We start from the raw sequence: 23,764 nt of genomic DNA on the forward strand, positions 1-23,764 counted from the left end.
TCCTGTAGTGATTGCCAAAACTTTGATGTAAATCTACTATCACGATCGAATATAATGGAAATAGGTATTCCATGCATTGAAACAATTTCCTTTATGTATAATCGTAATAGTTTCTCCATTCTATCCGTTTCCTTTATAGGCAAGAAATGTGCAGATTTGGTGAGACGATTAACTATTACCCAAATGGTGTCATAACCCCAGGCAGTCTTATGTAACTTTGTGATGAAATCCATGGTAATACCATCCCATTTCCATTCTGGGATTTCTGGTTGTTGAAGTAACCCTGACGGCTTCTGGTGTTCTGCTTTGACTTTGGAACAAGTTAAACATTCCCCAACATATGTTGCAACATCTGTCTTTAAATTAGGCCACCAATAATGCGTCTTAAGATCTTGATACATCTTTCTAACTCCAGGATGTATCGAGTATCTTGTCTTATGTGCCTCGTTCAATATCAACTTCCTTAATCCACCCAACTTCGGTACCCAAATACGGTTTGCGAAATATCGAATTTCGTCTTCCCGTATAACGAGTTGCTTCTCATACTTCTTCATTATTTCATTTCCTATGTTTTCTTTAGTAAGAGCTTCTCGTTGAGCCTCTTTGATTTGTGAGTTGAGATTCATGCGAATTTTTATGTTCATTGCTCGTACTCGAATTGGTTCTCGTTCCTTTCTGCTTAGAGCGTCGGCCACTACATTCACTTTCCCGGGATGATAGCGAATCTCACAATCATAGTCGTTTATCAGCTCGACCCACCTACGTTGCCTCATGTTCAGCTGTTTCTGATCAAAAATATGTTGAAGGCTTTTATGATCAGTAAACACAGTGCATTTAACCCCATATAAATAGTGTCTCCATATCTTCAATGCAAACACTACTGCTCCCAATTCTAAATCATGCGTCGTATAATTCCGCTCGTGAATCTTCAATTGTCGGGATGCGTATGCTATAACTTTCTTCCGTTGCATAAGGACGCAACCAAAACCTTGTCGCGAAGCGTCACAATATATCTCAAAATCATCGTTCCCTTCAGGTAACGATAAAATAGGTGTTGTAGTCAACTTCTTCTTCAGTAATTGAAATGCACTCTCTTGCTCAGAAGTCCATTCGTACTTCTTCCCTTTTTGCGTTAACGCTGTTAATGGTTTAGCTATTCGGGAAAAATCTTGAATAAACCTTCTATAATAACCAGCTAAACCCAAAAATTGGCGTATCTGCATTGGTGTCTTAGGAGTCTCCCATTTTTCAATGGCCTCAATTTTAGCTGGATCAACCTGAATTCCTTTGCTACTAACAACGTGGCCAAGATATTGCACTTCTTTCAACCAAAATGCACATTTAGAAAATTTGGCGTATAACTGTTCTTTTCTTAACAATTCTAATACCAACCTTAAATGCTGCTCATGCTCTTGCTCACTCTTGGAATAGATAAGAATATCGTCAATGAAAATGATAACAAACTTATCTAAATACGGACTACAAACTCGATTCATGAGGTCCATGAATACAGCTGGCGCATTAGTCAACCCAAACGGCATGACCAAAAATTCATAATGACCGTAGCGTGTCCGAAAAGCAGTTTTCGGAATATCTTCTTCTTTGACGCGTAGTTGATGATAGCCCGACCTTAGGTCGATTTTCGAGTAAACACATGATCCTTGCAATTGATCAAATAAGTCATCAATTCTCGGTAGTGGATACCGATTCTTGATAGTTAACTTATTTAATTCACAATAATCTATACACATTCGGAAAGATCCATCTTTCTTCTTGACGAATAAAATCGGAGCTCCCCACGGTGAAGTGCTCGGTCGAATGAAACCACGGTCCAGTAATTCTTGTAACTGGCTTTGTAACTCTTTCATCTCAGATGGTGCAAGTCTATATGGAGCACGAGCCATTGGTGCAGCTCCTGGTACTAGATCTATTTGAAATTCTACAGATCTAAATGGAGGTAATCCCTGCAACTCTTCCGGAAATACTTCAGGAAAATCTCTTGCCACAGGCACGTCGTTGATGCTCTTCACTTTTTCCTTCATTTCGACTTTATTAACATGTGCTAGGATAGCATAGCACCCTTTCTTCAAGCACTTTTGAGCTTTCAAACAACTAATGAGTTTTAGATTTGAGTTACCCTTCTCTCCATAAATCATTAATGGCGTTCTATCCTTACGAGGAATGCGAATTGCCTTCTTGGCGCACACAACTTCAGCTCCTATTTTGGACATCCAGTCCATGCCGACTATTACATCAAAACTTCCTAATTCTACGGGTATCAAATCAATCTTAAATGTTTCTCCGGCTAAATTTATTTTACAATCACGGCAAATTTTATCGGCTTTAATTAGTTTACCATTAGCTAACTCAATCATGTACTTAGCATCTAGAGGTAATGATGAACAATTCAATTTAGTGTGAAAGTCTCTACACACGTAACTTCTATCAGCACCAGTATCAAATATAATAGATGCGGATAAGTTATTAATGGTAAACGTACCCGTAACAAGCTCCGGGTCTTCATACGCCTCTCTAGCATTAATAACAAATGCTCTTCCACGTGCAGATCCGTTATTCTTCTCTGGATTCGGGCACTGACTCTTATAATGACCCTGTTTCCCACACCCATAACAAGTAACAGTGGCCAAGGCAGTTCTATTTGCATTGGTGGCAGAAGTCTTGGTACCGTTTGTATTTGTAGCGGGAACCCTACAATCTTCAGCAAGATGACCTTTTCGATTACAATTGTTGCACACCACATTACAATAACCAGAGTGATGTTTGTGGCCTCTGTTACATAAAGGATTTCGTCCTTTATAACCTGAGTTTGAACCGCTACCCGCACCTTGCGTGGTTTCTTGTTTCTTGTTGGATTGTTGATGATTACCTTCCCACTTTCTTTTATTTCCCGATGTCTTGACATCGGTGTTCTTATCCAGAATAATCTGGTCCATCAACTCGTTCGCCATGGTGATAGCTTCATGAATAGCCTTGGGTTTGGATTCTGTAACATTTGCCTTGACCTTTTTAGGCAAACCGTCTTTGTACAATTCAATTTTCCGTTCTTCGGTTGGTACCAATTCGGGACATAGCAAAGCTAATTCCATGAATTGCTGATTGTAGTTGGTGAGTTCAGTACCAACAACTTTCAGGCTTCGTAATTCAGCTTCCAACTTCCTAACCTCGTTCCTTGGACAATATTCGTTGATTAGCATTGTTTTGAATTCTTCCCAAGGAGTATCATAAGCTACATCTCCTCCTACGGCCTTCACATAGTTTTTCCACCATGTGAGCGCACTATCTTGTAGGGTGCACGATGCATACTTGGTCATGTCCTTCTCAATACAACCACTGATTTTAAACATAGACTCAATATTTTCGATCTACCGGGTTAAACCAACCGGTCCTTCTGTTCCACTGAATGATGAGGGCTTGCAACCTTGAAAAGTTTTGTAAGTGCACCCCACATGAGGATTTGGGTTAACTGCAGCACCTCTTGTAGCCTCCACCCATAACATTCTGTCATTCACTCGCTGATTGATGAGTTCCTGGATTTCTTATTCCGTCATTCGGTTCAATCGCGCCATAATTTTCAACAAGAATGAAAAAAAATAATTATTCACATGGAATATTATAGATGTAGTATGTATTTACAGTACATCATAGCTTATTAATAATATGAACCAGTTATTATTATAAAAGCCTTTTCTTCTTATTAGCATTTTATAATTATATCTAGGGTAGTACCTACCCGTTAAAGTTCATACTTAATAGCTTAGTACGAAAATCAATTACTACCACCCAAATAATACTTAACCATGGAAAATTATTGCATTTCACACTTCACTATTTTAAATATGCTTATCTTACATCAAACATTAAGCAAACCACACTAGTAATATTATACAAAACATTATATGATCCCATGGTTTAAAACAACAGCGCATCATTTAACCCAAAGCGTTTGTGTTCAAAGAAATCGCTTAAGGGTTATCCTGGTTGTCTCCCTGCGTTTTAGCTGAGGAACCGAAGAACTGGATGTCGGGATAGAACTAATTGGAATAGCGGGAATAGGTGTGGAAGTATCTGGTGGAGTTGGTGCAACAACATTCTCTCTAGACTCGGGATTTGGATTTTCCATTTCAGTAGCCTTTCGTTTCTTTCCTCGTTCGAACTTGTCTTTCATAATTTCCTGTATTTCTTCCTCCTCAGGATCACTTTCTGGTTCCTCTTCAATTGATTCATCCGAAACTTGTGAGTCTTCCCCAAAGGTGTCGTTTTCATCATCGGATAGGTTAATGACTGGAACACCATCTGAAGATTCTGGTTCGGAGTCGCTGAATGTGATAATAAGTTCTAAGCCAGACATCTATCACATAACAACTAGCACGTTAATACCACATAATATTTACATATTAATTTTTAACCAACAAGGATAAGCAATAGTTTTCGAAATCAAACACGGTCAAAGTCCAGACTCACTAATGCATCCTAACAAACTCGATAAGACACACTAATGCAAATTTTCTGGTTCTCTAAGACCAATGCTCTGATACCACATGTCATAACCCGACCTTAACCATAAGGACGAATACAATAACATATGATTTTATCGCGAGGTATTGACCTCTATATGCGACATTTTTCAAAAACTGCATTCGTTTTTACAATACAAACCATAGCTTTTATTACAAATACAAGGTTTAAATAACTTAATAATGATTATCGCTTAGCGATAATCTTAGACTTACAAACTTTACATGTGATAATAACAATACGACCTCCAACATATTTTACATTACAAATCCTCCGATATGCAGTTTTATTTTTGACACAAATATGCATACTCAAGATCTTGCTTAAATTCAACATGTTGCAGCGGAAGCTTTTAGTTATCACCTGAGAATAAACATGCTTAAAACGTCAACATAAAGTTGGTGAGATATAGGTTTAATGCCGGCAGCGTTATAAATATAGACTACAAGATTTCATATATAAACGTTTTAATAAAAATATTTAAGTTATTGAGCACTTGATAACCATACTTAACATTTAATCAACGTCGCATATTCCCTTTATTATGAAATCTTACTACACCGTACCAAGTGTAGTCACCGAAATGAAGTACTGTGCAACCGTTGAATACTGGTCGTCCAGTCCGGTTGGGGTTGTCAGGCCCGATAGATCTATCAACAGGATTCACGTTTACAATACCTCATGTAAATAATAGTTACCAAGTTACAGGGAGGTATGCCAGTGGTACAACTCAACGTAGAATATATATTTTTAATCACTTGTATCCATAACATAAATCATAAAATGCATGTATTCTCATCCCGAAATATTTAGAGTTTAAAAGTGGGACTATACACTCACTTTTGCCTTGAAGGTAATAAACACGACTTGGTCTCCGATTGATATCACAAACCTAACCATATATATAATATATCAACATATTTTCTTTTCAAGTAATCGTTACATATATATATATATATATATATATATATATATATATATATATATATATATATATATATATATATATACTTTTAATATTTTCTTAGTCCGTAGTTAGCAGTCCGATGTTAGTGGTCCACAATTAGTTGCTTAAATAAAATAAATAAAGACCCCATCGTATTCGTATTGATCAGAATTAATCTCGACCCATGGTACCATGTTGTCAAGTGACGTGTTGCGTACATAAAGTACCGTGTTGTCAAATGACGTGTTGCGTACAATCATGAGGTCTTATGATTAATCTTCTCGTGTTGTTTACGGGTGGTCCTGAAATATATAAAATCAAATCATAACTAAATATATATTAAATATTATGTTAATTAGCCAAGATATGATTAATCCGATTTTGTCATAATATGATACATTGCAGGTCTTGAAGTGTTTTTAAAAATCAAATTAGAAGGATCTATTTAGTTTGCGAACAAGTTTGAAATCACTCAAACTATGTTCTTGTTGTTAAAATTTTACAACACAAAATAAGATAGCAATATAAATATGAATCGAATAAGGTTATGAATAAGGTTACTACCTCAAGTTACTTGGACAAAGCTACTGGAAAAGGTAAGAAAAATCTTGGAATCAAAAGAGTGGTAGAGTGGGATTGAAAGATTGGAAGTAATCTCCTTGAAATCGGATGACTATATTGATACGTTCTTGAGTAGGTAAATGAAGAGAGATTAGGGAGTGAATTAACTTGAAAGAAAATTGGAAATGAAATTGTATGTGTGTGTGTGTGCAAAATAGCATGATTATGGGATGGATATATAGGAGATTTAGTTTGTTTTCTTGCACAAAAGTCACACATGAGGTTAAATGGCTGGTTCCCACATGTAACATCATGTCTAGTGGCTGATCATTGAAGTTTATTGTTGGTATATACCAATAGTAAATATGTATAGAAGCTGGGTATGATACGGTTACATATACCCTAGATATACTTGTAGAAATTTTGAGGAATCAGAACGAGAATTCAAATATGGACGGGTTTATAACTGTAAAAGAGGCTCAAAACTGGGCTTTTATTTTTGGGTCAAACCGGGCCAAAATAAAATTTTAAGACATTTTTAATAAAGCAATGTTAGCCCAAAAAAAAAATTTCAAGCTGACCTGGCAGCTCGACCCCAGCCAGGGGCTCTGCCCCTTGGACCCGGCCAGGGGTTGCCACCCCTTGGACCCCGCTTATCGGGGGCGCTGTCCCCGAACCCCTGTCATAATCAAGATAAGTTCAAACAAGTGTGCACTCCACACTTCCCCAAACTTGTTCGATATTTATCAAGATTATTTTGGTTACAAATAAATCCCATTACACTTAAATCATAGATCACCAACACATTATAGATTGTAAGTATATATGTCAGAGAACGTTACATATAATTATCGTTTTGAAAACTTAAGTTAGTGATCTCAAAGTATACTTATAACTCATTATTGTTAGTTCACAATGAAATGTTAAACCATCCTTAAATCATGTTAAATATGTATAGATATGTGCATATGCATAATCGTATAATTATCGTGTGTTATATAGTTCGTGATAACATCGGTCAAATTGGACGGTCAAACGTTGTGTGAAACTCTTTTCAAAAACATAAGTCTCAACAGTTTGGATTGCTTATCATGTTGGTAAGGTTTATTTTATGTAAATATTAATCTCATAAGTATAAAACGATCGGAAAAATCCGGGTCGTTATAATTTCGGTGGTAGTTGGGATGAGCAATGTTAAATATGTATAGAATTCCCGTACAATAATAGTTACTACACTAGTATTGGAATGCCACCTTATGAGATGCTTTATGGGCGTAGATGTCGAACTCGTATTTGTTGGGGTGAAGTGGGTCAAAGGAAAATCGGGAGTACCGATTTGGTTTTAGAGACGAATACTAAGATTGAGATGATTCGGGCTCGACTTAAAGCGGCGCAAGATAGACAAAAATCTTATGCCCATAAAGGTAGGCGACCGATTGAGTTTCAAGAAGTGACATGGTGATGCTTAAGGTTTCGCCATGGAAAGGTGTTATTCGGTTCCGAAAGCAATAAAAATTAGCTCCTCGATTTATTGGTCCTTTCAAGGTTTTGGCTCGTGTTGGTGAGGTTACTTATAGACTAGAGTTACCCGAAGAATTTGCGGGAATCCATAACACATTTCATGTTTCCCATCTCCGTAAGTGTCTTGCGGATGACTCGACTTGGGTGCCATTAGATGAGATTGCTTTGAATAATAAGCTAGAGTACGTTCAAGAACCGATAGCCATTCTTGATGAAAAGGTTAAAATGTTGCGAAACAAGGAAGTTAGAACTTTCAAAGTGCAATGGCGACATCGAAAAGGTTCCGAGTTTACGTGGGAATCCGAAGAGTTTGTTTTGGTCTACCTTCCGGCTTGTTATGCGGCTTGGATCGCGAGGACGCGCTACGATTCAAGTGGGGGAGAGTTGTAACATCCCGTTTCTTCATACATGACTTAAGTTACATATTAAATCGTTAGAAAGTTTATATTCCGTTTGATTATGTGATTAAATGATTAAAGTTTAGTTGGATGTACACGATATGTATATATACTTGAGAGAGTATACATGTATAAGTGTATGCAATTGGGTTAGGAAGGTATTAAGTCGCGTGAGGCTTTATTGTGAAGTTTAAGAGTAAATACGAATCGAAAATGGAGTGTACGAGTCGCGAAATTTATAGTTGGAACTAGTGGTCAAAAAACTGATCAGCTGAAGCCCATTTCCGTGCCGCGAGGGTGCTTGGCCGCACCCCGACATTATACAAGAACCAAGATCAGGAATCGTTTTAAACAGCATGAAAGTTACGTTGATTGCTGCGCCGCGGCATAGTAAGGTCACGCCGCGACGGACCTGCAGGCCTGATTCTGATTTCAGTTTTTTAAAAAGGGAGATTAAAGAGTATTTTCATCTTTTTGCGTTTGGATCAGATTGTGGCTCAAATCCCAGCCACTTATCTCATTTCTTCATTTTCTTTTCTCTTTTCTTTCTCCATTTTCTCTCAAAACTAAAAACCCACTTAGATTTAAATTGAGATTTGAAGGTGAAGAATTGAGATTTGATCTTTGGAGCAAGAAGTAAAATTGTCCCCCCCCCCCCCCGATTTTTAGCCACGATTTGAGTTTTAGTTAAATTATGGCTAGGGTTTGGTCATTTGAGACTTGTAAGACCCATTTGGGGATTTAAAGGGTGATTTTGGGTTAACTTGATGTAAGGAAACCCAAATGGTGTTAATCTAGGGTTTGGTCATGTAAATTGAGATTTGTAAGTGTTAATTGTGTTGTTAGTCACTTATACACTTGTAAAATGATAAAAGATTGTTAATGGGTTAAGTTTGACCAAAATTTGAAAGTCTAAGTGTTAAAATGGGTCAAATGGGTAATGGTTGACCTAGTTGGGTGAGATGGGTATGAAATACCCATAAATTGTGTTAGTTGGTGCTAGTAGACTTTAATCACTAGCTTTTAGTGAATTATGATGAGTCTTGGCCATTTATGAGCGGTTGTATGTAAATGAGTCATTTAATGTAAGCGGGTCATTAAATGCTCAAGTGTTAAATGTTGGTGACTAGTCCAACTAGTTTGTGTAATAAATGTGTACTTAATGAATTAGGTACTTGCTTTGAAGCTTACGGAAGTGTTTAATCACCACCGGTGTGATAAGGTGAGTGGAGTAATTATATGCGTGCATATATAATGTATTTATTTGTGTAGCATGAGTTGTGAACTGTCGACGTGTTAAGACACCACATCTAACGTGGCGAGTGAAGTGTCGACGTGTTAAGACACCACTCGGGATGTGAAGCATCGACGTGTTAAGGTGCCACTCCAAGAGATGTAATGGGTGAAGTGTCGACGTGTTAAGACACCACACGGGGTGAAATGTCGACTTGTTAAGATGCCACCCGTGGGGTTAGTGTACGACGTGTTAAGTAGTTGTGAACACCGATGAGAAATTTGAGTACAATTCCTTTGAACGATTAGTTAACCATGGTTGTGTATTGTAATGTAGCATATTATATTGTTCGAGTTATATGCTATTGTTATGCTAGCTTGTGTGTGACGATCGCTCCAAATTCATATGGATGAACACGTCATTCATCGATTTCATTGCGAGGTATTTGACCTCTATATGATACGTTTTGTAAACATTGCATTCTTTTGAAAAGGCACACCATAAATGAATATTTAAATCAAAGGTTTTCGACATCTGATGATTTCTACATATAGACAATCGCCGTAAATAATAGTTTACAATAGTACTTCCGTTGACAATGCAGTCAAAATAAGATACATGGTGATGAGTTGGTGAATGCAACGTTTCCTTAAAAAAATATGCCATGTAAGACTCCATGCACATAGCTTGTATAACATATAAGCAATCAGCGGAAGACTTCTAGGGAACCTGAGAATAAACATGCTAACAAGTGTCAACACAATGGTTGGTGAGTTCATAGTTTTAATGTTTTGCATAATCTATACATAAAGGTGGATCACAAGATTTCAGTTGTTTCATCCAGAAACGTTTATCAAAATATTCTACGAAATTGAGCACCCTGGTAACTAAACTTAACGTATATATAATTTATACCCTTTGTATTATCATCTTAATAATACACGCAAACCAACGTGTACGCTTCTCAAATAGCATACGTCCGTTAAAAGGCTAGTGCTCTAGCTCGGACGGGGATATCAAGCCCTATGGATCCATATACAACTATTCGCGCCCACCCGTTCTTATAACCGGCAGTTACTAGTTACCAAAGCTAAGGGATTTTCGGTTTAAACTCGGTGTAGAATTTAGTATGTACTTGTATCCATTGCGTTTAAAATAAAGTGCATGTATTCTCAGCCCAAAAATATAGATTGCAAAAGCAATTAAAAAGGGAGCAAATGAAACTCACCTTAGCAGCATATAAAGTCGTTCACCAAAATGTGACCAAAACTCGGATTACCAAATAATCGTAGATCTCAACCTAGAGAACATATGTTGGTCAATAACTGTCTATCATGCTAGGTCAGGTCATAGTGTATCACAATCCTAATGCTCGAGATTGACATACAAAAGTTATCCAAAGTTGTTTCAAAAAGTCAATTTTGACCATAGTTTAACAAAACGAGACGTGCCTTATATAAGGATTCATTTACTCGGTAGGTAATATTCAAAAATCTAATTTATCAATCTTACAGACAAGTAGTTTAAATATTAATTGCATATTCAAAAGCAATTCCAATTAACGTCAATTATAATTCAGTTGATCATATCTTTTAATCCGTTCATCGAAACTATTCGATATCTAAATGAAAAGTTATTGATTTTTCGCCAGCTTTTCAAAAACATGTATATCATATACCTTTAACCAGTAATATATGTATTTAATTCGTGATCTATTATAAACTGTTTAACGACGAAATTTAGTATACAGGCATGTATAAATATATATACTCGAGCACTAGACATGTATACACTATTAATTTATAAAAGATAAAATATAAATGCTTACGTATCAATATTATGATTCAATATTTCAGAAAAGTACGTAGACGTAACGGAGATGATAAACACTAGGTTAAATATACCCCCGAACATTACCCATAACCTCCTTGGCAATAACCCATAATTTTTTTAGTTCTATCCCGCTCGAAAAACCATTTTGAAAGTGATACGCTCAAGACCTCGTCGTAGTATTTTATGTATAATATTAATACTACTAATAATAATAAGATTAATAATAATATTAATCTTAATAATAATAATAATAATAATAATAATAATAATAATAATAATAATAATAATAATAATAATAATAATAATAATATAAATATAATAAATAATACGGAGGAAAGAATTGGAAAGAAACTGGAAACCAGCTCGAGCTTTTATAGGATTCTGGCTTGCTACAGTACCCCATGCGATCGCATGAGTTTTCAGTGTTTTTGCCATGCGATCGCATGGCCGCCTTATCCGTTTTTGTTTGCTAGTTCGTCGACATCAAATAGTGTTTACTGTAGCAAATAGTATTTACTGTAGCAAACAGTGTTTCACTGTAGCAAATAGTGTTTTACTGTAGCAAAGTCGTTTTCACTTTAGCACTGTAGCACTGTAGCAAAGTACGGTTTCACTGTAGCAAATAGTGTTTTACTGTAGCAAAGTCATTTTTACTCTAGTAAATAGTGTTTTACTGTAGGAAAGTCATTTTTACTTGTACATATATATATATATATACATACATATAATTGTTCATGAATCGTCGAGAGTAGTCAAAGGTAATTTTATATATGAAACAGTTCTAAAATTTTGAGACTCAATCTAACAGACTTTGTTTAACGTGTCAAAATAAAAAAATCGTATAGAGAATTGGTTTAAATAAGTCAAAATTTTTCGGGTCATCACAGTACCTACCCGTTAAAGAAATTTCGTCCCGAAATTTGAGTGAGGTTGTCATGGCTAACAATAAAAATGTTTTCATGACGTACAAGAGTTGATAAATAGAGTTTTATTACCGTTGAATAATATGGATAAAACAATCCAATTACTCGAAGCGTATGAGAGAAGTTATCGTAATATAGTGAAATGGAGACTAGAGATTCGTCTTATCTCTTGACGTATTAACAATTGATTTCCGGAATTTAAAGAATAGAAAATCTTCATAATTTAAATAAGATTTGATTCTTCGGAATTTAAGGAAATTAGGATTTCCTTGATTAAATGCGTAATCTGCCTCAATTGTTATGTCTGATATTTCGCTATAAATTGACCTCTTCCGTTTCATTTATTTTCACCACTCCTATAATCTTCTTCCTTATTTCATATTTCCAAAAGATTGTGAAAATGATTCATCCAGTTCTGATTCTTGATATATTCCTAACTTTCATATCTGTCATTCTTCTTTTTCATCTACCACCAGAGGAAGTTATTTTCTTCTATCACTACCTTGGGGTTATAGTGTTTTTCATTCTCCCGTGTCTTTATATTGCTATACGCATTGATATACACGGTTTGTGAATTTCGGGTTTGTTATCGGGCTTATATTCTCCTTTATATTTCAGAGCTCCATGTTTTCGATTTCTCTTCCCGACTTTAAGTCAAGCGAATAATGGTCCAGAATTCGTAGGTATGGATTTTGAAATGAACATGGTTAATGTTCTAAGAAAAGAATTGTAATGACACGATCTTGATTTGTCAAATTACCAGAATATCCGAAAAAGACCGAATCATCAAGAAATATATTTTCTTGATATATTTAGAGATTATATAGAATGAAAGAGTTATGTAACATGGTTCATGATGAGGGTGTTATCTGTGAACCTTTATCACGTTCCATTAGAAACTCGGCATGACTTACTGTAATATAATCACGTTGATCAAGTGTCATTATATTATACTAATTCATGCTTCAGTTCCCAACACTACTTCAAAACATTCATATTTTAAACTTGAAGGTTTCAGAATTTAGAAACTAAAATAGTTTCTTTTATGATGTAATACAGATAGCGCGAAGAGATGAATGATTTCAGATAAGAATGGTTATGAAGATATCTTCAGAAATATCGAGGATAATTATAATGAAAGATACGATGATATCTTAGAATTTCTAATATCAGAGGATGATGCGAAAATCTGTCTGTGAAGGATTAGAATAAGAAGTAAGGTTCTTACTAATGGTTTCAGCAGACACTGAATCATTTGGATTCTTTGAAGGTAGATTTCGTCCTTGTGATTTATCCACAGCCTCCTTCATAGTCTGCTCAATCCGTTTTCCAGTTCCAAACCTTCTCTTTTTCTCAGCTTTACCACCATACTATTCTTTATCATCAAACTTTTGATTGTTAAGGTCGTTTACAGTTTTTGCTGCTTCATCGGCATTGTTCCAATTTCAAAGAACTAGTTCATAGTTTGGGATGTTTTTCAGAAACTTCACATTCGAAGTAAGTAAGTCTAGGAGATAGACATTATATGTGTATATATGTATATATATATATATATATATATATATATATATATATATATATATATATATATATATATATATATATATATATATATATATATATATATATATATATAACTGTTGGCGTAGAATTGTTGCGAGATTCAAAATACTGATTGCTAATTCCCGGTAGTTGGTATGGCAATTATTGATAGAAGATGTAGACGAGTACATGATAGGGTTCTAATGAATATAATGATTTTTTGGAAAGTCAAAGATCAGTGAAGTTGTTGGTAAGTTTATTTGTGGTGGAACATAAATGGTTCCCCGGTAATGATGGCAAAAGGGGCAACGTATATATCAAGGTTATAATAAGACTGTTTCGACTGAAGAATCGAAATTGACTTGCTGGGGCTGTGATAAAACTGACTACTTTGTAAAGGGATTGCAACTTTATTTTAGCTAATAAATGCCAAAGGGTCTAACACGGATACGTGTTAAACTATGACTTTGGTTTCAAGAGTTTTTCAGGTACATAACTGTGGGTAACATGTGGTTGGATCATCATCTCGATGATTCATTATTTGAAGTTTCTTCAGGAATTTTGAAGGGTTTGAACACAGATTGTAATCGCTAATATACATATAATGTTCTAGCACAGTTTTGAAGTCAAAGTATAGCTTTGAAAGATGTAGAGATCTAAGAATGATGTTACCCGTTAAATCTTGACTTGGATTCTGATCCGTCAATATCAGAATATGTAATTGAATTTGTATGGAAATGATTGTATATCGCTGTGAGCATATTTAATAATTTTTTTGAATCAAAGTTGAAGAATGTACAATATAACATATTAATTGTGAACTTATATATTTCCCGGGAATTACTTACCCGTTAAAGATTTCACAAGTAATATTTTGTACAAAAGAATTTTAATTAGTCTTTATGAAAATATATGTATGTATATTTCTTCAGATGTAATACGGATTTAATGAGTTAATATCATATTAAGCCCATTTGATTTTCGGCTTGACTTAGAAATGATTAATCTCTAAAACATTAAAGATTACATAATCTTTGCGGAGTTTTTTACTAATGAAATCAACACTTCATTATTCATTCTTATTGATATTCCTTGGTGAAGGATGTTGGTGCTCGTGGAATTTTTGTGAACCTTTCAAGGCACAGATGATGTTTTCTGGAAAGTTTCGAGTATATCGAAATTGAAAATGTAAAATCAATTATGTAATTGATTAATACACTTGGTTTATTATGAAATGGAATTCATTGGGTTGAAATAGAGATTGTAGTTAACAATGGTTAAGTTGTTAAGGAAGGATGTACATCATTGCATATTAGTAATATGAACTAACCGAGTAGTACCTACCAGTTAAGAATCACATGTAATAGCTTAGTATGAAAAGATTTATTTTGATTTCAAAATTCATATATATTAAATATACATAAAATTTCTTCAGGGAAAATGAGTTAATACTTCATCGGTTATTGTTGCTGGTATTTCTTGGTAACTACGGTGCGTATGACGTTGATGCTCGTGGAACAGATTGTGAAGTTGAGGTTTGCGATGCGGATGTTGTTGGTGGTGGTAATGGTACTGTTGGTGTTGTTGTCGGTGGTACTGTTGATGCCGGTGATGCTGCTGGTGCTTGTAACCTTTGCACCATATTCTCCAAAGCCACTACCCGAGCGCGAAGCTCGTTGACTTCTTCTACTACACCGGGATGATTGGCAGTTCGGACGAGCGGATGAATAAGATCCAGAATTTGAGAGAGTATATGATCATGACGAGATATTCTGGAGATGAGAGAGAAAATGGTATTACGAACAGGTTCGTCGGTAAGTGCTTCAGGTTCTTCGCCAAGAGGGCAATGTGGTGGATGGAAGGGATCGCCTTCTTCTTGTCTCCAATAATTAAGTAGGCTACGAACCCATCCCCAATTCATCCAGAATAGATGATGGCTAATTGGTTGATCCATTCCGGTTACACTGTCTTCGGAATTCAGGTGAATATCCATATCGGAATAGCTGTCAGAGTTTAAGGAATTTGAACTAGATACGGGATCCATCTTGTATAATTAGGGAGATGATTTTTGATATGAATTAGATTATAGAATTTAGTTTGGTATTCTTCAATACATAATTTACATATGTATATATAATACCAAATTCCATAAATCACAGAGAAATTTTCGGAAGATGTCAGGAAAAGTTTACAGTAACAGATACGCTAGGATATGAATTTTGTCTATACACTATTCATGCAATTAATGCAGTAAAACGTGTCTAGACTAGGAATGATAAGCAGGTAATTTCCGACAAGAAATGATAAGCAAAACTTTTGACATGCAGACACGGTCGAAGTCCAGACTTACTAATGCATCCTAACAACTATCAGTTAGACACACTCATGCAAGACCTGGTTCGCTAGGACCAATGCTCTTATACCAACTGTGACGATCGCTCCAAATTCATATGGATGAACACGTCATTCATCGATTTCATTGCGAGGTATTTGACCTCTATATGATACGTTTTGTAAACATTGCATTCTTTTGAAAAGGCACACCATAAATGAATATTTAAATCAAAGGTTTTCGACATCTGATGATTTCTACATATAGACAATCACCGTAAATAATAGTTTACAATAGTACTTCCGTTGACAATGCAGTCAAAATAAGATACATGGTGATGAGTTGGTGAATGCAACGTTTTCTTAAAAAAAAAATATACCATGTAAGACTCCATGCACATAGCTTGTATAACATATAAGCAATCAGCGGAAGACTTTTAGGGAACCTGAGAATAAACATGCTAACAAGTGTCAACACAATGGTTGGTGAGTTCATAGTTTTAATGTTTTGCATAATCTATACATAAAGGTGGATCACAAGATTTCAGTTGTTTCATCCAGAAACGTTTATCAAAATATTCTACGAAATTGAGCACCCTGGTAACTAAACTTAACGTATATATAATTTATACCCTTTGTATAATCATATTAATAATACACGCAAACCAACGTGTACGCTTCTCAAATAGCATACGTCCGTTAAAAGGCTAGTGCTCTAGCTCGGACGGGGATATCAAGCCCTATGGATCCATATACAACTATTCGCGCCCACCAGTTCTTATAACCGGCAGTTACTAGTTACCAAAGCTAAGGGATTTTCGGTTCAAACTCGGTATAGAATTTAGTATGTACTTGTATCCATTGCGTTTAAAATAAAGTGCATGTATTCTCAGCCCAAAAATATAGATTGCAAAAGCAATTAAAAAGGGAGCAAATGAAACTCACCTTAGCAGCATATAAAGTCGTTCACCAAAATCTGACCGAAACTCGGATTACCAAATAATCGTAGATCTCAACCTAGAGAACATATGTTGGTCAATAAATGTCTATCATGCTAGGTCAGGTCATAGTGTATCACAATCCTAATGCTCGAGATTGACATACAAAAGTTATCCAAAGTTGTTTCAAAAAGTCAATTTTGACCATAGTTTAACAAAACGAGACGTGCCTTATATAAGGATTCATTTACTCGGTAGGTAATATTCAAAAATCTAATTTATCAATCTTACAGACAAGTTGTTTAAATATTAATTGCATATTCAAAAGCAATTCCAATTAACGTCAATTATAATTCAGTTGATCATATCTTTTAATCCGTTCATCGAAACTATTCGATATCTAAATGAAAAGTTATTGATTTTTCGCCAGCTTTTCAAAAACATGCATATCATATACCTTTTACCAGTAATATATGTATTTAATTCGTGATCTATTATAAACTGTTTAACGACGAAATTTAGTATACAAGCGTGTATAAATATATATACTCGAGCACTAGACATGTATACACTATTAATTTATAAAAGATAAAATATAAATGCTTACGTATCAATATTGTGATTCAATATTTCAGAAAAGTACGTAGACGTAACAGAGATGATAAACACTAGGTTAGATATACCCCCGAACATTACCCATAACCTCCTTGGCAATAACCCATAGTTTCCTTAGTTCTATCCCGCTCGAAAAACCATTTTGAAAGTGATACGCTCAAGACCTCGTCGTAGTATTTTATGTATAATATTAATACTACTAATAATAATAAGATTAATAATAATATTAATCTTAATAATAATATTAATCTTAATAATAATAATAATTATAATAATAATAACAATAATAATAATAATAATAATAATAATAATAATAATAATAATAATAATAATAATAATAATAATAATAAATAAATAATACGGAGGAAAGAATTGGAAAGAAACTGGAAACCAGCTCGAGCTTTTATAGGATTCTGGCCTGCAACAGTACCCCATGCGATCGCATGAGTTTTCAGTGTTTTTGCCATGCGATCGCATGGCCTCCTTATCTGTTTTTGTTTGCTAGTTCGTCGACATCAAATAGTGTGTACCGTAGCATAGTGTACTGTAGCAATAGTGTTACTGTAGCAAACAGTGTTTTTTACTGTAGCAAATAGTGTTTTACTGTAGCAAGTCGTTTTCACTGTAGCACTGTAGCAAAGTACGGTTTCACTGTAGCAAATAGTGTTTTACTGTAGCAAATAGTGTTTTACTGTAGCAAAGTCATTTTTACTGTAGCAAATAGTGTTTTACTGTAGAAAAGTCGTTTTTACTTGTACATATATATATATATACATATAATTGTTCATGAATCATCGAGAGTAGTCAAAGGTAATTTTATATTTGAAACAGTTCTAAAATTTTGAGACTCAATCTAACAGACTTTGTTTAACGTGTCAAAATAAAAAAATCGTATAGAGAATTGGTTTAAATAAGTCGAAATTTTTTAGGTCATCACATTGTGTGGTCGAAGGTTTAGCATTATACTTGTGATGGTATGATTATTTATATTGCTAGCATGTATGCGGTAAATGCGTAAGTGATTGCAAGTAAGTAGGTTGTATATGTAATCGTATAATTATTGCATTCACTAAGCGTTAGCTTACCCCTCTCGTTGTTTACCTTTTAGATGCAGGTACGGAGAAAGGAAAGGGGGTTATTGGGCACTAGTTCCCTTGTTAGATGCTTGTTGAAGCTTTTGAAAGTCGACCTAGCGTCTCAAACTGTAGTGACCCGAACTTTTCCATGTTTATATATATTAATTGAGATTGATATTTACATGATTAAATGTTTCCAACATGTTAAGCAATCAAACTTGTTAAGACTTGATTAATTGAAATATGTTTCATATAGACAATTGACCACCCAAGTTGACCGGTGATTCACGAACGTTAAAACTTGTAAAAACTATATGATGACATATATATGGATATATATAGTTAACATGATACTATGATAAGTAAACATATCATAAAGTATATTAACAATGAACTACATATGTAAAAACAAGACTACTAACTTAATAATTTTTAAACGAGACATATATGTAATGATTATCGTTGTAAAGACATTTAATGTATATATATCATATTAAGAGATATTCATACATGATAATATCATGATAATATAATAATTTAAAATCTCATTTGATATTATAAACATTGGGTTAACAACATTTAACAAGATCGTTAACCTAAAGGTTTCAAAACAACACTTACATGTAACGACTAACGATGACTTAATGACTCAGTTAAAATGTATATACATGTAGTGTTTTAATATGTATTTATACACTTTTGAAAGACTTCAATACACTTATCAAAATACTTCTACTTAACAAAAATGCTTACAATTACATCCTCGTTCAGTTTCATCAACAATTCTACTCGTATGCACCCGTATTCGTACTCGTACAATACACAGATTTTAGATGTATGTACTATTGATATATACACTCCAATGATCAGCTCTTAGCAGCCCATGTGAGTCACCTAACACATGTGGGAACCATCATTTGGCAACTAGCATAAAATATCTCATAAAATTACAAAAATATGAGTAATCATTCATGACTTATTTACATGAAAACAAAATTACATATCCTTTATATCTAATCCATACACCAACGACCAAAAACACCTACAAACACTTTCATTCTTCAATTTTCTTCATCTAATTGATCTCTCTCAAGTTCTATCTTCAAGTTCTAAGTGTTCTTCATATATTCTACAAGTTCTAGTTACATAAAATCAAGAATACTTTCCAGTTTGCTAGCTCACTTCCAATCTTGTAAGGTGATCATCCAACCTCAAGAAATCTTTGTTTCTTACATTAGGTTATCATTCTAATACAAGTTAATAATCATATTCAAACTTTGGTTCAATTTCTATAACTATAACAATCTTATTTCAAGTGATGATCTTACTTGAACTTGTTTTCGTGTCATGATTCTGCTTCAAGAACTTCGAGCCATCCAAGGATCCATTGAAGCTAGATCCATTTTTCTCTTTTTCAGTAGTTTTATCCAAGGAACTTAAGGTAGTAATGATGTTCATAACATCATTCGATTCATACATATAAAGCTATCTTATTCGAAGGTTTAAACTTGTAATCACTAGAACATAGTTTAGTTAATTCTAAACTTGTTCGTAAACAAAAGTTAATCCTTCTAACTTGACTTTTAAAATCAACTAAACACATGTTCTATATCTATATAATATGCTAACTTAATGATTTAAAACCTGAAAACACGAAAAACACCGTAAAACCGGATTTACGCCGTCGTAGTAACACCGCGGGCTGTTTTGGGTTAGTTAATTAAAAACTATGATAAACTTTGATTTAAAAGTTGTTATTCTGAGAAAATGATTTTTATTATGAACATGAAACTATATCCAAAAATTATGGTTAAACTCAAAGTGGAAGTATGTTTCCTAAAATGGTCATCTAGACGTCGTTCTTTCGACTGAAATGACTACCTTTACAAAAATGACTTGTAACTTATTTTTCTGACTATAAACCTATACTTTTTCTGTTTAGATTCATAAAATAGAGTTCAATATGAAACCATAGCAATTTGATTCACTCAAAACGGATTTAAAATGAAGAAGTTATGGGTAAAACAAGATTGGATAATTTTTCTCATTTTAGCTACGTGAAAATTGGTAACAAATCTATTCCAACCATAACTTAATCAACTTGTATTGTATATTATGTAATCTTGAGATACCATAGACACGTATACAATGTTTCGACCTATCATGTCGACATATCTATATATATTTCGGAACAACCGTAGACACTCTATATGTGAATGTTGGAGTTAGCTATACAGGGTTGAGGTTGATTCCAAAATATATATAGTTTGAGTTGTGATCAATACTGAGATACATATACACTGGGTCGTGGATTGATTCAAGATAATATTTATCGATTTATTTCTGTACATCTAACTGTGGATAACTAGTTGTAGGTTACTAACGAGGACAGCTGACTTAATAAACTTAAAACATCAAAATATATTAAAAGTGTTGTAAATATATTTTGAACATACTTTGATATATATGTATATATTGTTATAGGTTCGTGAATCAACCAGTGGCCAAGTCTTACTTCCCGACGAAGTAAAAATCTGTGAAAGTGAGTTATAGTCCCACTTTTAAAATCTAATATTTTTGGGATGAGAATACGTGCAGGTTTTATAAATGATTTACAAAATAGACACAAGTACGTGAAACTACATTCTATGGTTGAATTATCGAAATCGAATATGCCCCTTTTTATTAAGTCTGGTAATCTAAGAATTAGGGAACAGACACCCTAATTGACGCGAATCCTAAAGATAGATCTATTGGGCCTAACAAACCCCATCCAAAGTACCGGATGCTTTAGTACTTCGAAATTTATATCATATCCGAAGGTTGTCCCGGAATGATGGAGATATTCTTATATATGCATCTTGTTAATGTCGGTTACCAGGTGTTCACCATATGAATGATTTTTATCTCTATGTATGGGATGTGTATTGAAATATGAAATCTTGTGGTCTATTATTATGATTTGATATATATAGGTTAAACCTATAACTCACCAACATTTTTGTTGATGTTTTAAGCATGTTTATTCTCAGGTGATTATTAAGAGCTTCCGCTGTCGCACACTTAAATAAGGACGAGATTTGGAGTCCATGCTTGTATGATATTGTGTAAAAACTGCATTCAAGAAACTTATTTTGTTGTAACATATTTGTATTGTAAACCATTATGTAATGGTCGTGTGTAAACAGGATATTTTAGATTATCATTATTTGATAATCTACGTAAAGCTTTATAAACCTTTATTGATGAAATAAAGGTTATGGTTTGTTTTAAAATGAATGCAGTCTTTGAAAAACGTCTCATATAGAGGTCAAAACCTCGCAACGAAATCAATTAATATAGAACGTTTTTAATCAATAAGAACGGGACATTTCAGTTGGTATCCGAGCGTTGGTCTTAGAGAACCAGAATTTTGCATTAGTGTGTCTTATCGAGTTTGTTAGGATGCATTAGCGAGTCTGGACTTCGACCGTGTTTACTTGAAAAATGATTGCTTAACAAATTTCGTTGGAAACTATATATTTTTAACATGTGAATATTATGTGATATATTATGTGATAGATGTCTACCTCTAGAACAAGTCCCATTGACTCACCTAATAATAATGAAGAGTCAAATGTAAATTGGAATGATTCGTGGACTGATTCACAAGTTCCCGAAGAGGAACCGGAAGAAGAGTCGGAACCGGAAGAAGAATCGGAACCGGAAGAAGAATCGGAACCGGATGAAGAAATAGAACCGGTGGGGGAAATAATAAAATGGTTAAGTAAAAGAAAATCCTCAACCAACCGACCAAGGTTAATTATGGTCAATGGTGTTTCCGCCAAGGAAGCAAAATATTGGGAGGATTACCAATTCTCCGATGAATCGGATTCCGACGAGAATTCCGATGATGTTATAGAAATTACCCCAACTGAATTTAAAAAGGCAAAAGAAAATAATAAGGGAAAGGGCATAAAAATAGAGAAATCTAATTCCAACCCCGATGAACTTTATATGTATCGTCAACCCCCGAAGTCCTTAAGTTGTAACAATGACCCGGGAACCTCTAAACCACTAGGTTTTTCTAAACCAATGTGGAAAACGACGGCTCGTATTAGGGGAACATCATATATCCCTAGAAACTTGGCAAAACGAACGAAAACCGAAGAAGAAGAAACAAGCGAGTCGAAATAAGATAGTTGTATTCGTGTGGTGTAATATATGTAATATAGTGTGCTTATGCTTTATGATATATGTAAAAATTGCTTTTATTAATAAGTATTTTTTTTTTATGAATCTAACTCTTGTCTATTTTACAGTATAAAAACACAAAATGGATAGACAACCCAATATTTTAAGAGACCTACCCGGAGACATAATTGATGAAATCTTGTCTAGAGTCGGTCAGAATTCTTCGGCACAACTATTTAAGGCGAGATCAGTTTGTAAGACATTCGAAGAACGTTCCAAGAATGCCTTGGTTTATAAAAGGCTTTCGTTCGAAAGATGGGGGATATCACATTGGGAAATCCATAAGTTACGATGTGTTTACTTTGACGCATATATTGCGGGGAACCCAAATGCTATTTTACGCAATGGGTTAAGAAATTATTTTGACTCAATATATCCGAATATTGGACTTCGTGATTTAGAAAAAGCGGCTACCATGCAACATAAAGAAGCATGTTATGCTTACGGATTAGTAATGTTCGCTTCTCACTAAAGTGAGAACAAGAACATCGGGCTATAACTATTAAACAAAACGTTCCCACAAGTGACGGAGTCAGTAATTGGGGTAAGAAATGAGGTTTTTAGATTGTTAAGGGACTGTTGGACATTACGTAACCCTCGTCCCTTTGACGACGTTACAACACGCTGTCTTATCAACGGCCATAACGGTTATGTTCCACAAGACCAAGGATGGGAAGTAATCCTAGTAAAACCAGAATGCATGACTTGTTTCTGGACGTATGAATTACGTGTCTTTATTGCCTTTGCTGAACGACTTGTGTACTAGCTAGAATTATCTTCACAACCATCTTGTATCAAATTTATTGTGTGCTATATTTCATGCTATATGTAAAATAAGCGGTATTGTAAGTTTGTAAAATATTGTGTAAAAGTTTGAACGCGAAATATTATTATAATCAGTTTTTCATATAGAATTGTAGTAGTTGAATTGTATATTAGCTACTAAGTATGAACTTAACGGGTAGGTACTACCCGAATTTAAACTTATAAAACGCTAATATGAAGAAAAAGCTTTTATAAATGAGTTCATATTATGCTACGAAATACTATTAACTACTCTTAATATTCTGTATGATT

This window comes from Rutidosis leptorrhynchoides, chromosome 4 (assembly GCF_046630445.1).
Source record: "Rutidosis leptorrhynchoides isolate AG116_Rl617_1_P2 chromosome 4, CSIRO_AGI_Rlap_v1, whole genome shotgun sequence".
Lineage (NCBI taxonomy): Eukaryota > Viridiplantae > Streptophyta > Magnoliopsida > Asterales > Asteraceae > Rutidosis > Rutidosis leptorrhynchoides.